A 13,681-nucleotide genomic window follows, 5' to 3' on the forward strand; every position below is an offset into this window, starting at 1 on the left:
TCTATAGAGTACATGTCCCATAACTTCTTTATCCAGTCTACTGTTGATGGGCATTTAGGTTGATTCCAGGTCTAAGCTATTGTGAATTGAGCTGCAATAAACATTGAGGTGCAGACAGCTCTTTTATTTGCCAATTTAATTTCCCTTGGGTAAATTCCGAGGAGTGGGATGTCTGGGTTGTGTGGTAGGGCTATATTTAGGTTTCTGAGGAATCTCCAAATTGACTTCCGTGGCTTTACCAGTTTGCATTCTCACCAACAGTGGGTTAGTGTCCCTTGTCCCTCATATCCTCGCTATCCTCATATCCTCTGTTGTTTGTTGATTTCTGTATGTGAGCCATTCTAACTGTGGTGAGGTGAAACTTCATTGTGGTTTTGATTTGCATTTCCCTGATGGCTAGTGATTCTTGTTATTAATCCTTTATCAGTTGCATAATTTGCAAATATTTTCTCCCATTCTGTCGGTTGCCTCTTCAAATACTCTTCTAGTGCTAAAAAATAATTCTATGAAATGAGTCTCTATTAAATTGTTATCATCTATTAAAATAGATGGCCAAATTTTTCAATGTTTATTCTAAAGTACTTTATTTTCAAGTTTCAAAGAAAATAGGTCTGAAATTTTTGATAATAAAATTAATACATACATTTATTTTACATATTCAAGAGAAAAAGAGACAGAAGCAGAGAGAAACCTCCCATCTGTTGATTCATTCTCCAGATGTCCACAACATCCACAGTTGGGCCAGGCAAAAGATGAGAGCAGAGAACCCAATCCAGGTTTCCCACATAGGAGCAGAGATGCAACTGCTTGAGTCTTCTAGGATGCACATTAGCAGACAGCTGGAATCAGGAGCAGAGCAGAGGTTTGAACCTGGAACTCTGCTATAAAGTGCAGGTGTCCCTACCGGCAACTTAGCCACTAGGCCACACGCTGGACCCATACATGTTTTTGTTTAGTTTAGAAAACTGAACACCAGGAACATGGACAAAAAAGCACATGGAATCCCCATTTCTCCCTAATAACATTTTGATGTCCATAAGGCTGCTGCATATAATGTTGTTACTATTGTGACTGGGATACAGTTCATTTAAATTTGCTCTTTAGTTTGTTGGAATAGGAAAGCTACACTTAAAAATATTAATTTCAGCCGGCGCTGTGGCTCAATAGGCTAATCCTCCTCCTGAGGTGCTGGCACACTGGGTTCTAGTCCCGATGGGGGCGCTGGATTCTGTCCCGGTTGCCCCTCTTCCAGGCCAGCTCTCTGCTATGGCCTGGGAGTGCAGTGGAGGATGGCCCAGGTGCTTGGGCCCTGCACCCCATGGGAGACCAGGAGAAGCACCTGGCTCCTGCCATCGGATCAGCGTGGTGTGCTGGCTGCAGTGTGCTGGCCGCGGCAGCCATTGGAGGGTGAACCAATGGCAAAAGGAAGACCTTTCTCTCTGTCTCTCTCACTATCCACTCTGCCTGTCAAAAAAATAATACTAATTTCTTAATCGGATGCTTTTTCTAACCTCATATATTTAAAATTTTTTATTATTTATTTGACAGATAGAGTTATAGACAGTGAGAGAGAGACAGACAGAGAGAAAGGTCTTTCTTCCATTGGTTCACTTCCCAAAAGGCCGCTATGGCTGACACTGTGCTGATCCAAAGCCAGGAGCCAGGTACTTCTTCCTGGTCTCCCATGCTGGTGCAGGGCTCAAGCACTTGAGCCATCCTCCACTGCCTTCCCAGGCCAGCAGAGAGCCGGACTGGAAGAGGAGCAACCAGGACTATAACCAGCAACCCATATGGGATGCTGGCGCTGCAGGCAGAGGTATAACCAAGTGAGCCATGGCACTGATCCTTAAGTTATTTTTACTCAATATCTTCTTTTCTTCATATAGAAAATTATTTTATATGCAAACAAAGTTATTTAACAAATTCTGAGTCTCTATTATCTAATGCTTCCCTTTTACCATCTTCACTTCACATAGTTTTAGAGAGCGTTTTTCAGCAACACTTTAAGTTGCATTTATAGAACAATGTTTAAAAAATTTTTATGTATTTTCATTTTATTGGAAAGGCAGAGAGACCAAGAGGAGGAGAGAGAGAGAAAGGAACTTCCATTCACTGGTTCATTTCTCAACTGCTTCTCAAAATCCCACAAGAGCTAGGGCAAGCTGAAATCAAGAGCCCAGAACTCACTGTGTTTCTCCCACACGGATAGCAGCAACCCACCAAATACTTGAATTGTCACCTGCTGCCTCCCAGGTGCACATTACGAGGAAGCTAGCGTTGTAAGTGGAGCTGGACATGAACCCAGACATACCATTAGGGGATGTGGCCATCCCAAGCAGCATCTTAACTGCGTGCCAAACACCTTAAATACAATGTTTAGAAAAAAGTTTCTGATTGTTAGTTTGAGCTTTTATTTTTTCTTTAAAATCATGTTAAAAGTCTTCAGTAATAAGATAAGAAAGATGTAGAACAGGTTTTTGATAACTATAACAATTGCAAAGTATGTTCTTAACCTATTTGTGGGGGAAATTATATTAACAAACCTATTATTGAACCATTTTTATATTCTGGGAATGAGCATCAGTTGGTCACATAATAGTAGAATTTTGATAACATTTTAGTACAGACCTGTTAAATTTATGTTGCGATGGAGGTGTGGTTTTATTATTTGTGGGCTATCTTTGTTGGGTTTGTGCTAGGGTCACACTAACTTCTTGTAAAACAATGTGAATCTTTCCTTCTTCCTCTGTGGTCATAGAAATAAGCTCTGCCTTGAAAGGTGAAGGAATTCTTCTGGAACAACTTGCTGTACAAAATAGCTTTGTCAGTGCTTTCATTTATTGATTTGTTTGGAGACAATTTGGTTCACCTGTATTTTTTTCATGAAAATGTCTTTCAAACAAATTTTCAAACTTGTATGCACAGGGTTGAATGCTTCATATAAAGTACTTATCTTCCTGGGAACTTAAAAGAAGGGGAAGTCTCTGTAGATAATAGTTTATATTATTTTATAGATTTACAATTCCCTTGACACTGTAGTTCCTTTTTAAGAAGTTGTTCTCTTCTAAAGTAAATCTCTTTGCAGAGAATTTGCTAAATCTGTGTTTTGCATGCTGTGCTTTTTGGCATATTTTAAATACAACCTTTGCTGTGATACATTTTTGAGTCAAGAAGACTGTATGTAATTTTGCTCCAAAAATAGCATGTACAGATTATTTGAGGTTCTACCTTCTGTTTACCTGGCTGCCATTTTAATTCATTCTTCAAAATATAAATTCAGTTAGGCTGTACCTGAGGCTGGTGGGAAAAGAGCTACATCTACAAAAAGCTTTATTTCTTTGTTTTTTCTCTGTATGTTCTGGGGGCATTTGTACCATGTCGTTCTAGCGTGCTGCATGAGTTTGAGTGCAGGTGGGTTGGTGAGGGAGCTGGGGGAAGAACAACAGGGTGGATTACATGTGCATCCTGCATTGGTAGTGGGAAGGAGTGCTCCTAGGAGTGTGGATTATTCACCTACTTTTGTCTGGTTAGGTGAGGAGTTAAGTTGAAGAAAAGCTCCAGGGACTAAGGGCTTTTAGTTTGGTGAGGCCACTGGCCCCCACCCTCCTATTTCCTGTCCAATCTCATTTGCATCTGTGACCGTTGCTCACCCTTGCTTCTAGAGGCCCTAGATTATAAATATCCTTCCCACTGCCATGTTGGAGAAAATATGTAACACTTGAGAGTAGCCCTGTTGAGAAAACAATAGCAGGAGAGTGAGGAGCAGTTGTTTCCTTTTCTGCGTTAGGCTTGCGTAGGATAGGGACAATCCTTGGCCAAGCCTCTTTCTTCCCAGTCTTCCCGTGGTTCTGGCCCTTTTCTTCAATTACTCCCTCAATGAGAGTTGAAAGAATTTGCTTTACATACCGCCCTGAAAGGTGCACATTTTTAGAAGGGGAAGTTGCGCTGGCACTGCGGCTCACTAGGTTAATCCTCTGCCTGCGGCGCTGGCACCCCAGGTTCTAGTCCCGGTAGGGGCTTTGGTCTGTCCCGGTTGCTCCTCTTCCAGTCCAGCTCTCTGCTGTGGCCTGGGAGTACAGTGGAGGATGGGACAGGTCCCTGGGCCCTGAACCCACATGGGAGACCAGGAGGAAGCACCTGGCTCCTGGCTTCGGATCCACACAGCGCGCCGGCCGCAGCGTACCGGCGGTACCGGCCACTTGGGGGGTGAACCAACAGAAAAAGGAAGACCTTTCCCTCTGTCTCTCTCTCTCACTGTCTAACTCTGCCTGTCCCCCCTCCAAAAAAAAAAAAAAAAAAAAAAAAAAAGGGAAATTGCACATTAACAATGGATATTTTTCTTTGCACATTGACTGTATTTGTTAGTAATTCCTGCCAAAAGTTTGAGATAGAACATTGGCAATATTTAGTTTCAGAACTGATAAACAATTTCCTTTCCATTTTTATTTCTTTTTGTATATATCTCTCAATTTTCGGAAGAAGGTTTTTGTAAAGGTTCTCACAAAACCTTTTTCTTTCATGTGAAAACAAATGAGTAAGACATCTTTAGGGCAGTTGGTCATTTGAAACATGAGATAGTCAACATCTCTGTGGTCCTCAAAGACTGTTCCTCAGGTGTCAGTTCCAAGTCATGTTAAGAAAAGTTAGTAGAAAAGGTTTCCATGGTCAAATAAACGTTAACACTAATGAAGCAAAAGTAAGCTTGATTGTTTACTGAGGAGCTTTTCAACACCATTGATACACCAAAGAGCTCTGTGACTCTGCAAGACAGACACAATATTCAATAGTTCCCAGAAATTATTTTAACTCAATACCTTTCTATGTTTTTCTTCCAGAAAGTATCACAAAGAAAAAAAATTAGTAGAACACACTGGAAAATACTGTTACAAGAGCATCATTTCCTAACTGCAGGTGGAGAAGTTAAGAACAAAGAAAAAGTCTTCTAAATTTTATCCTTGCAAATTTAACTAAAGTTCTCTTTTCTGCCTTTCTGTTCTCCCTCTCTCTTTTCCCCATCTGTGTAAGAGATGCTTGGCCTGCTATGTGCAATACAGAACAGCTTACTTGATTCATGGTCTCCTGTATATATGTAGGGAATGCATTAATATCATTATCATTATAAGAATGAGTTCAGCCCCCTTCTCACTTTCATGCACAAAAGTGTGTTATTTTATCTTTTCTCCTCCTACCAAAGATGCCAAGAAGGCCATCAGATGCCAATACCTTGATATTTTACTTCCCCGCCTCCAGAGCTCTGAGAAATAAATTTCTATTCTTTATAAATTACCCAGTCCCAGGTATTCTGTGATAGCAGCATGCAATGGGCTATGTCAGAAAATTGGTAGCAAAAGCGGAGTGTGCTATAATACATACCTAACAATGTGGAAGTGGCTGTGGAACTGGGTAGTGGACAGAAGCTGAATGAGTTCAGAAAAGAAGGCTAGAAAATGCCTGTAGTGCCATGAATGGAGCATGGAAGGCAGTTTTGGTGAGAGCACAGGAGAATGTAGCTGTAGGGAATGTCTCAGTTGTCTTGGAGTTTCTGTAAGTGGCAGTTCCAGAATGCTACTAGATAATATGGACAGCTAGGGAGAGTTTCAGAGTGATATACCAGCACATCTAGTGGAAGCAATTTCTAAACAAAATCCTGAAGGAGTTGCACAGCCTCTTTCAAGTTCACAGTTGAGGACAGATTGGTTTGGGGGTATGGGCTCAAGGCATCCTCCATGCGTGTGTTGCTCAGCATTGTTTCGGAGCTCTCCTCTTTGCATTTTGGTGCAGCTCTCCCTGGCTAAGCCACACCTGTGGCTTCAGATGTGGCTGAAGCAAACCACTCTGGAGGGGCAAACAGTAAACCTTGTCAGTGTCCAAGTTTCCAAGTGATGTTTATTCTGCAGGTTCACAGCATGTAAGTGTCAAAGGGCATAGCTTCTTCCATCAAGATTCCAAAAAACATATCAGATAGGCTAGGAACCCAGGTAGGCAACTGACACAGGGGCAGAAAATAGGGTTTTACAGTCCATAAAATGCTTTTCTCACACCTGCTGTCAATGTTTTTTGGAGAAGGAATTCAAATTTAAATGCTTGGATGTAAGTATCTCAGTGGGGGCTCTGGCATTAAGTCTGCTGAGGTCTTGTTGGAAGCTAGGAAGCAAGCCAGAGTGGGAAACTAGCCTCCCCAGAAGGCTGGCTCAATGGACGGTGGCCAGGTGGTGAGGGGAGGGGGATGACTGGAGAACTGAATCCATCTCATTCCTAATAATGCAGCCCTAGAGTCCTGCAGGGACATGGCATGTATGACTTACACTTCTGTAGGCAATTTGAAGCCCAGGTGGTTGGTACCTCCTAGAGAGCCAGGATTTAGGGTCAGGACCCTTATCATAAAGTATTGATACACAACAGAAGGGACTGACAAGATCTATCTATGGGGTGTAGCCTCTGACACGTGACCTAGTGTTGTTCAGTCTGGTTACTGAGCCTGGAGTCCAGAAATGCCATCAAGTGTTAGAAACTGAAAAAAAGTAGATAAAGGGTCAGAGCTGAGGATGGAGTGGGAATCAACATTTCAGGAGATTGTCAGGCCCTGTGCATAGGGAGACCAGTCACTAGGGCTTGGCTGTAACCAAATGCTTCCTGATGTCATTATTTGAGTACACAATGGTAGAGTCAGGCAGTCATGGCAGAGCGCCACTGAAGAGTATCTTGAGAACAAGATCCGACCTGGTTGAAGGGCAGAATCTGGGTACAGGCCCATTAGGCTCTTTCTTTCTGGGAGATTGAAGTTTAAGAAATGTATCACTGAAATGTCTCATGGCGATATTCTCAGGACTGACAAGATGGTGAGGTTGCATGTGGGAATCGTAGAAGCAATCACCAGAAGCCTAGTGTTGTGTTTCAGATGTCCTTCCAACTGTGGCCAAGGCTGTGGATTATTGAGCTCCTTGTATCCATTCACTTCACCCATATTCATACAAAGATAACACTGGTAATAGGAATTCCCACTAGCCCCAAACACCAAACGTCTTTTTTCCCCCCTTTTATATTCTCTCTTTCACCCATTTAGTTACAAAATTAGGTAAGCTCTCTCTAAGTGATGACTCTAGGTGTGGTTTATAGAGCTTAGTGTAAAATAATCTGATTTTCAGAGAAGCATTGAGGTCTTTTTCCAGAGATTAAGCATAAGAGCAGATAGGTGGAGATTGGTCCAGAGTCCATTTGTGTCCATATTCTCTCTTCTTGTTTTTGCTTCTTTTTGCTGCCATTACTCTTGCCCTTTTGAACCAACTGTTAGGGAAGGAGAGGAATGATGAGTTTTCCTCAATAATAACATTGAGCAAAAAGGGGAGGGAAATTGGGAGGAAAACCAAGGATAAGCAACCCAGGAGAAAGTGGTATCTTTTTACTGTTTACGTTGGGTTTGCAATTTCTGGTGACCCAGGTACTTATAAATATATCATATTTTGGGCTCCACCCAAGAACATTATTATCAGGATCTCAGTGTGTGAGGATCCAGAGGTTGGAGAATGTCTAGCACTAGGCCATTACAAAGCCATGTAGGAATTGTAAATTGTATACAATTATATATTTATATACACACATATAAAATATATTTTTAGCTCCTACATTCACATGAATTCTATTAATGAAGCTAATTCTATTAACAAGTTGCATATAAGTTCCTCAGAGTGTTTATAGACTGCTCAAATGGAAAAGACAGGTTTAATTGTCATATGTGTTTGAGAAATTCTAAGTGAATCAAAGTTACCTTGAGTTTTTTCTTTCTCCTCTTATCTGTACCTTCCTCCTCTACTCCCTCTTCTTCTCCCTCTATTCCTCTTTCATATTCTTTTTTTCATCCCTAATAGGCGATACAATTTGAACCATGTTCCAAGCCTACTTGACCTAAGAATGTACTTTTTTCTTCCTAGGACTATGGCTCTTCAAATATCCAACTGAAGCATGTTTGGAAGACTACTCTGTGGGTATAGAAAGTATTTACTGGGAGGTGGGGGCCCTTGTTCTCTGTGACTGCCATTACCCTTGCCATCTTTCAATCTTAGAGGTGCTCCTCAATCTTAATTTTGCTCTTAAAGCTTTCTCCCTGATTATACAATCAACAGCTAAGTAACTAGCTCCTAAGATTTTTCTCAGACCATTCAGTGGAGCTATCCAGGGCAGGGCAGGAGGAACTCCAGGTCCTATGACCTTGTGAGACAGATAACCCTTTGTCTCGTTTTGTTGCATTTACCTAAAGATGGTCTGGGCTACATGAAGATGAATGTGTAGCAAGTACACTTGTATGAATAGATGTACATGGTCTCAGAGGTGAGGCAAAATATGCTTTCCTCATGTAACATTGTTTGAGAGTTTCTGAGGGTGGTCAAATTCTGAAAGCAGAGTCTATAAGCCTACAGCAGTAATTTTGTCTTCCTAGATTTTTTGCCTTTTCCCTCTGAACTTCATTATTATTATTATTTACTTATTAAAGTAGAATAATAAAACTGTGCTTTAATCAGTTACAGAGGAAGAGATTAATATGACTTATTTTCTTCCTGATGTCCTTGTGCATTCATGTGGAAAAAAAAAACGTAAAGAATTGGTGAAGACTGAAATGATGGGAGGAGGTACCGGTCTTCACGTAGCCGGAAGATTTTCCAGAATTAAAAACCATTGTTCCTCTTGATGCTCTCCTTCCAGAACATCCACTTGCCACCCCATTTAATGCTATTTATATCATTAGCCAGATAATGTGCTTGATAAAGTTGCCTGACAATAGTAGGAATTTCTGTTGCTTCCTTTAACTTCAGCAGAATAGAATTTCCAGGTCCTTTTCCCATGTTCCAGCAGGCGGTTGTGGCTCTCATGATACGCAGAAGCAGACTGTGCTCATTGAAAGGAGAGAGAAGCTGAGGAAGAGCCATACAACAAGTCCAGTCCTTCATATGAGACCTAGGAAAGAGTAAGAGAGAAATGAACGCTTCTATCAGACTTTTAAGCGAAATTTCTCTATTAAAGCTATTATATCTTTTCTCAGAGTTGCTAGAAAAATTTGTCAAAGTAATGATCACATAGTTCTTATAACAATGAAAATGTTTCTAATATTTTTGATTCTGTGTTTATTGATATTTAAACACTTCAGAACTTTTGTGCTATTTAAAACCTCAAAATGTCTTCTCAGTTTCCATTTTGCTTTCTAGAAACTTAATTTTTAAATTGTACTTTTTAAAATGTATAATTTGTTTTTAATTAATTTTCCCTTCTTTGCTTGTTTTTTATTTTTTTTAATTTTTATTTTTTTTATTTTTTGACAGGCAGAGTGGACAGTGAGAGAGAGAGAGAGACAGAGAGAAAGGTCTTCCTTTGCTATTGGTTCACCCTCCAATGGCCAACAGGGCCGGCACGCTGCAGCTGGCGCACCACGCTGATCCGATGGCAGGAGCCAGGTGCTTCTCCTGGTCTCCCATGGGGTGCAGGGCCCAAGGACTTGGGCCATCCTCCACTGCACTCCCTGGCCATAGCAGAGAGCTGGCCTGGAAGAGGGGCAACCGGGACAGAATCCGGCGCCCCGACCGGGACTAGAACCAGGTGTGGCGGCGCCGCAAGGCGGAGGATTAGCCTAGTGAGCCGCGGTGCCGGCCTGCTTGTTTTTGCCAGATGGTTTTGAACTACATTGTTCAAGCTTGTAGCAATCAGCACGAGTCATAGAGTTGAGAAAAATTATGTCATCATCGTATTCATCACTACAATTGCCTTATCATGATGAGTCCCAGATATCAAAAATCAGAAAACTTTCATATTCTATACAAAGTTATTTCAAGATATATCATTGGTTTTTATTTGAGCTTTTTAAATTATATATTAGTAACAAATAACATTTATATTTCATTTAACCACCAGAGGGAGCCTTTAAATCTATGGATTCTAAGAGAGAACAAAAGTAAAATAAATAAGTAACAGATTTTGTTTTTTGGTTAAAAATGAGAAACTCAGTCTACTGTGTATTATGGTACTATGGCACACATGTTGGATCTTTTGTATAAAAAGTACCTAAAATCTTGTCCTGCAGATGCTGCTTTATTTTACTTAACAGGTATTAAATAAGAGTGTGTAACTTGTTTGAGTCATTGTGTTACCTTAATTCCATATTCTAATTTTGGACAATATTGACTCATTACCTACTTTGAAAGTATTACTTTACTTCCTGTATCTCCTCTCTTTTAGAACCCGGTTTGTCTCAAATTGTATTTTCCATTGTCAAAAACATGAATTCTTTTTCATAACCATAAATTCAGTGCTCAACACATATTCTCCTTTCCTTATTTCTTTGTTTTGGTCAAATTAGCTGACTGGTAAGATTTCAAGTTAAGAGATTTATTTAAGAAAGGTCTTTAGTTCTCTTGATACCTTTCACGTTTGGGAATGACTGTTTCTTGCACTTATGTGATAAAGTAGGTATAATATTGTCAGGTCATGTTTTCTCTCCCTCATCCATGGTTTTATTTTCTCCCAAGGAGATCAAGTGCTTTAGTTTTTTCCCCCTACAAATTGTATTCGGTGCAGAATGGGAAAGGAAACTATCTATCCATATCCTATAAGCAGAGCAAGTCCCTGCAGAGTTGATTTACCCCAGTAATGATGGGTGCTAGATTTCCAAAAGCCATCTATCTTCCTTATAAATGTCAAGCATCTTGTAAATAAGTTTCTTAGTTACATTTCCTTGTGGTCTGCTGGAGCTTACTTTTTAAATGACTTCATTGGATTACAATGGTATGTCTAAAAATTGCAGGTATTTTCTGTATAGTATTGTTTAACTCCTTTCCCCATTTCTTACCTGGATTATTTTGTTGTTGTTGAGTTTCTTGAGCACTTTATTGAATCTGGGTATTAATTTTTTATCCATTACATAGTTTGCGATTATTTTCTTCCATTCTGTCAGTTGCCTCTTCACTTTGCAGAGTGTTTCTTGCAGTACAGAGCTTCTCAGTTTGATGTAATCCCATATTTCAGCTTTGATTTCCTGTGGCTCTGGGGTCTTTTCCAAGAAGTCTTTGCCTATGCCAATATCTTAATGAGTTTCCCCAATGTTCTCTAGTAATTTGGTGGTTGTAGATTTAGGTTTCTGATCCATTTTGAATAGATTTTTGTGTAAGGTATAAGGTAGGGGTCTTGTTTCATACTTCTGCACATGGAGATCCGATTTTCCCAGGACCATTTGTTGAAGAGACTGTCCTAGCTCCATAGACTGATTTTAGCTCCTTTGTCAAAGATAGGTTGGTTATAGATACATGGATTAATTTCTTGATTTTCTATTCTGTTCCATTGGTCTACACATCTATCTATACAAATGAATTTCTAAAAAAATTCATTTCTGCCTGATATTATAAACATTTCCTTACTTATAATAAAAATTTCAATGATTTAATTACAACTTTCCTACTACAAAAGTTTTGTGGAAATAATTTTAAGGTTTACTTAGAGGTGTACCAAACAAGTAGAGATACCTGTGTGTTTATTGCTTCTTCATGCTACTCAATGGTCGAAAAATAACCACACATAGCTTCCTTTGTGAGAATGATTAAAGGCAAATTAAAAGTGCATGTCCAAGAACAAGTCAGTTATTTACATGTGAAAGGAGATAAAATTGTGTAGAATGGAGTAGGCACTATCTTAATATTTTTATATTTCTTATTTATTTATTTTACATATTAGAGAGAGAGAGAGGGAGAGAGAGGAAGAGAGATTCTATCTGCTAGTTTACTCCTTATCTGTCTGCAACAGCTGAGTCTGTGCCAGGACAAAATAAGGATCCTGGAATTCAATCTGGTTTTCCTTCTTTTGTGGGTGGCAGGAACCCAAATACTGGAACCATCACGTGTTGCTTGCCAGGGTGCTTTAACAGGAAGTGATATTGGAAATGGAAACAATACTGAAACCCAGGGAACTGGGATGTAGGCATCCCAAATGCTGATTTAAATGCTGTAACAAATGGCCACCCTGTCATCTTAATGGGATGGATTTTTAATATCAGATGACTGGGAATGAGCCTTGAAAGCCTCCTTTTATACATTCTGGCATAGTCAGTAAATAGTATGAAAATATGCAAATATTTATTGCTGTCATATAATTGCTGAATCATTGGCAATTCCAGGTAATTGGTTTTGGTGAAAAATCAGCATTGTATTATTGGTGGGGGCTTGGAGAATGTCAGGACAGGTTGTGAATAAGAAATTAGGTTCTTAGGGACACACCAACCCACTGAGATATGATAGAATAACCAGGAGAGCCTTTGGGGCATGCAGTTGGAAGGAAATGAGCAGGCTCCAGTGAAAGGTGCAATCAATGAGCAAGAGCTGCACGGAGAACAGAAGGCTGTACGGAGTGGGGAAGAGCTTAGATCAGGGCAGTCATCTGACACCAGATGGACATCATTCTACCACAGGATCTGGAGTTTAGAAACAGCAGCCTCCTACCCAGGAGGACTGAGGAGAACAAGAACAAAGACATAATATGATATAGCTGGAGCCGGCGCTGTGGTGCAGTAGGTTAATCCTCCGTCTGTGGTGCCAGCATCCCATATTGGTGTCGGTGCTAGTCCTGGCTGTCCCTCTTTCAATCCAGCTCTCTTCTATGGCCCGGGAAAGCAGTAGAAGATGGCCCAATTCCTTGGGCCCTTGCACCCATGTGGGAGACTCGGAAGAAGATTCTGGCTTCTGGCTTTGGATTGGCGCAGCTCCAGCCATTGCGGCCATCTGGGGAGTAAACCAACGGAAGAAAAACCTTTCTCTCTGCCTCTCCCTCTCACTATCTGTAACTCTACTTCTCAAATAAATAAATAAAATATTTTTTAAAAAGATATTGCCTTATTAGAGCAGAACTCAGATACTGAAACTGGACTATAATAGGCTAATTTTGGGTTTTGGGATGTACTATGAGAACAAGATTTATAATTCTGCTCAGTGAAAATATTTTAAAACCTAGGTTAAGGCTGAACCTAACCATAACAGCCCAACTGTACAAGATAATTAACAACATTGTCATCAGTATCTTAACGGTAAATACATTTATGAGTTCCAAAGAAAGCTCTCCTTTAATATCTTTTACAAAGGCAGATGCTATACAAAACCAAAGGTAAGTTCAGGAAAAGTCAAAGTAGGGGAGAGTATTTGACCTAATGTTATACCCATTAAGATAGCCAGGTTTCCTACTGGGGTGTGAGGTCAACCCCCAGCTGACTCTTGACTCCAACTTCCTGGGAGGCAGTGGTGATGACTCAGCATTTGAGTTTCTACCACCCATGTGAGAGATTTGAATTCAGTTCCCAGTTCCCGGCTTCTGCTTCAGTTCAGCCCCAGCCATCCAAGGCATTTGGGCAGTGAACCAATGGATGGGAACTCTCTGTCTTTCTTGTGCTGTCTCTCTAATTGCAAAGAAAATCTTTAAAAAATCAAAACAGAGCCATTTAGATCTATTTCATCTGTTTTTATTCCAGAGAGTCTTTGTTTTGTGTGGGTAATGCCAATACTTATGAATCTTGGCTGTGCATCTTGTTATAAGGAGCAAAAGTTGGTTTCAGAAGTATAAATGAATATGGAAGGTTGGGGATGGGGAGTAGAATAATTTTTATTATCTAAACCAGGTTGTAAATGATGAAGGAAAATTAGATATGTAGCACTTGCAGCAG

At 40.3% G+C, this 13,681-nt stretch overlaps 1 long non-coding RNA gene across 3 annotated transcripts in view; it reads left to right on the forward strand.

Moving 5' to 3' along the window:
- Nucleotides 1–13,681, forward strand: part of LOC103348070 (uncharacterized) — a 60,765-nt gene that overhangs the window by 30,009 nt on the left and 17,075 nt on the right. Inside the window, exons 4-6 of one of the 3 annotated variants that reach the window (XR_016235753.1) lie at nucleotides 7,929–7,978; nucleotides 8,848–8,959; nucleotides 9,312–10,287. This is a non-coding gene — a long non-coding RNA (uncharacterized LOC103348070). Of the gene's footprint in view, nucleotides 1–7,928; nucleotides 7,979–8,847; nucleotides 8,960–9,311; nucleotides 10,288–13,681 lie in introns of those variants that run through there. The other 2 variants (XR_016235752.1, XR_016235754.1) reach the window with 2 other exon arrangements.

Source organism: Oryctolagus cuniculus, chromosome 6 (assembly GCF_051225735.1).
Source record: "Oryctolagus cuniculus isolate XC-2025 breed Fujian yellow rabbit chromosome 6, ASM5122573v1, whole genome shotgun sequence".
NCBI lineage: Eukaryota > Metazoa > Chordata > Mammalia > Lagomorpha > Leporidae > Oryctolagus > Oryctolagus cuniculus.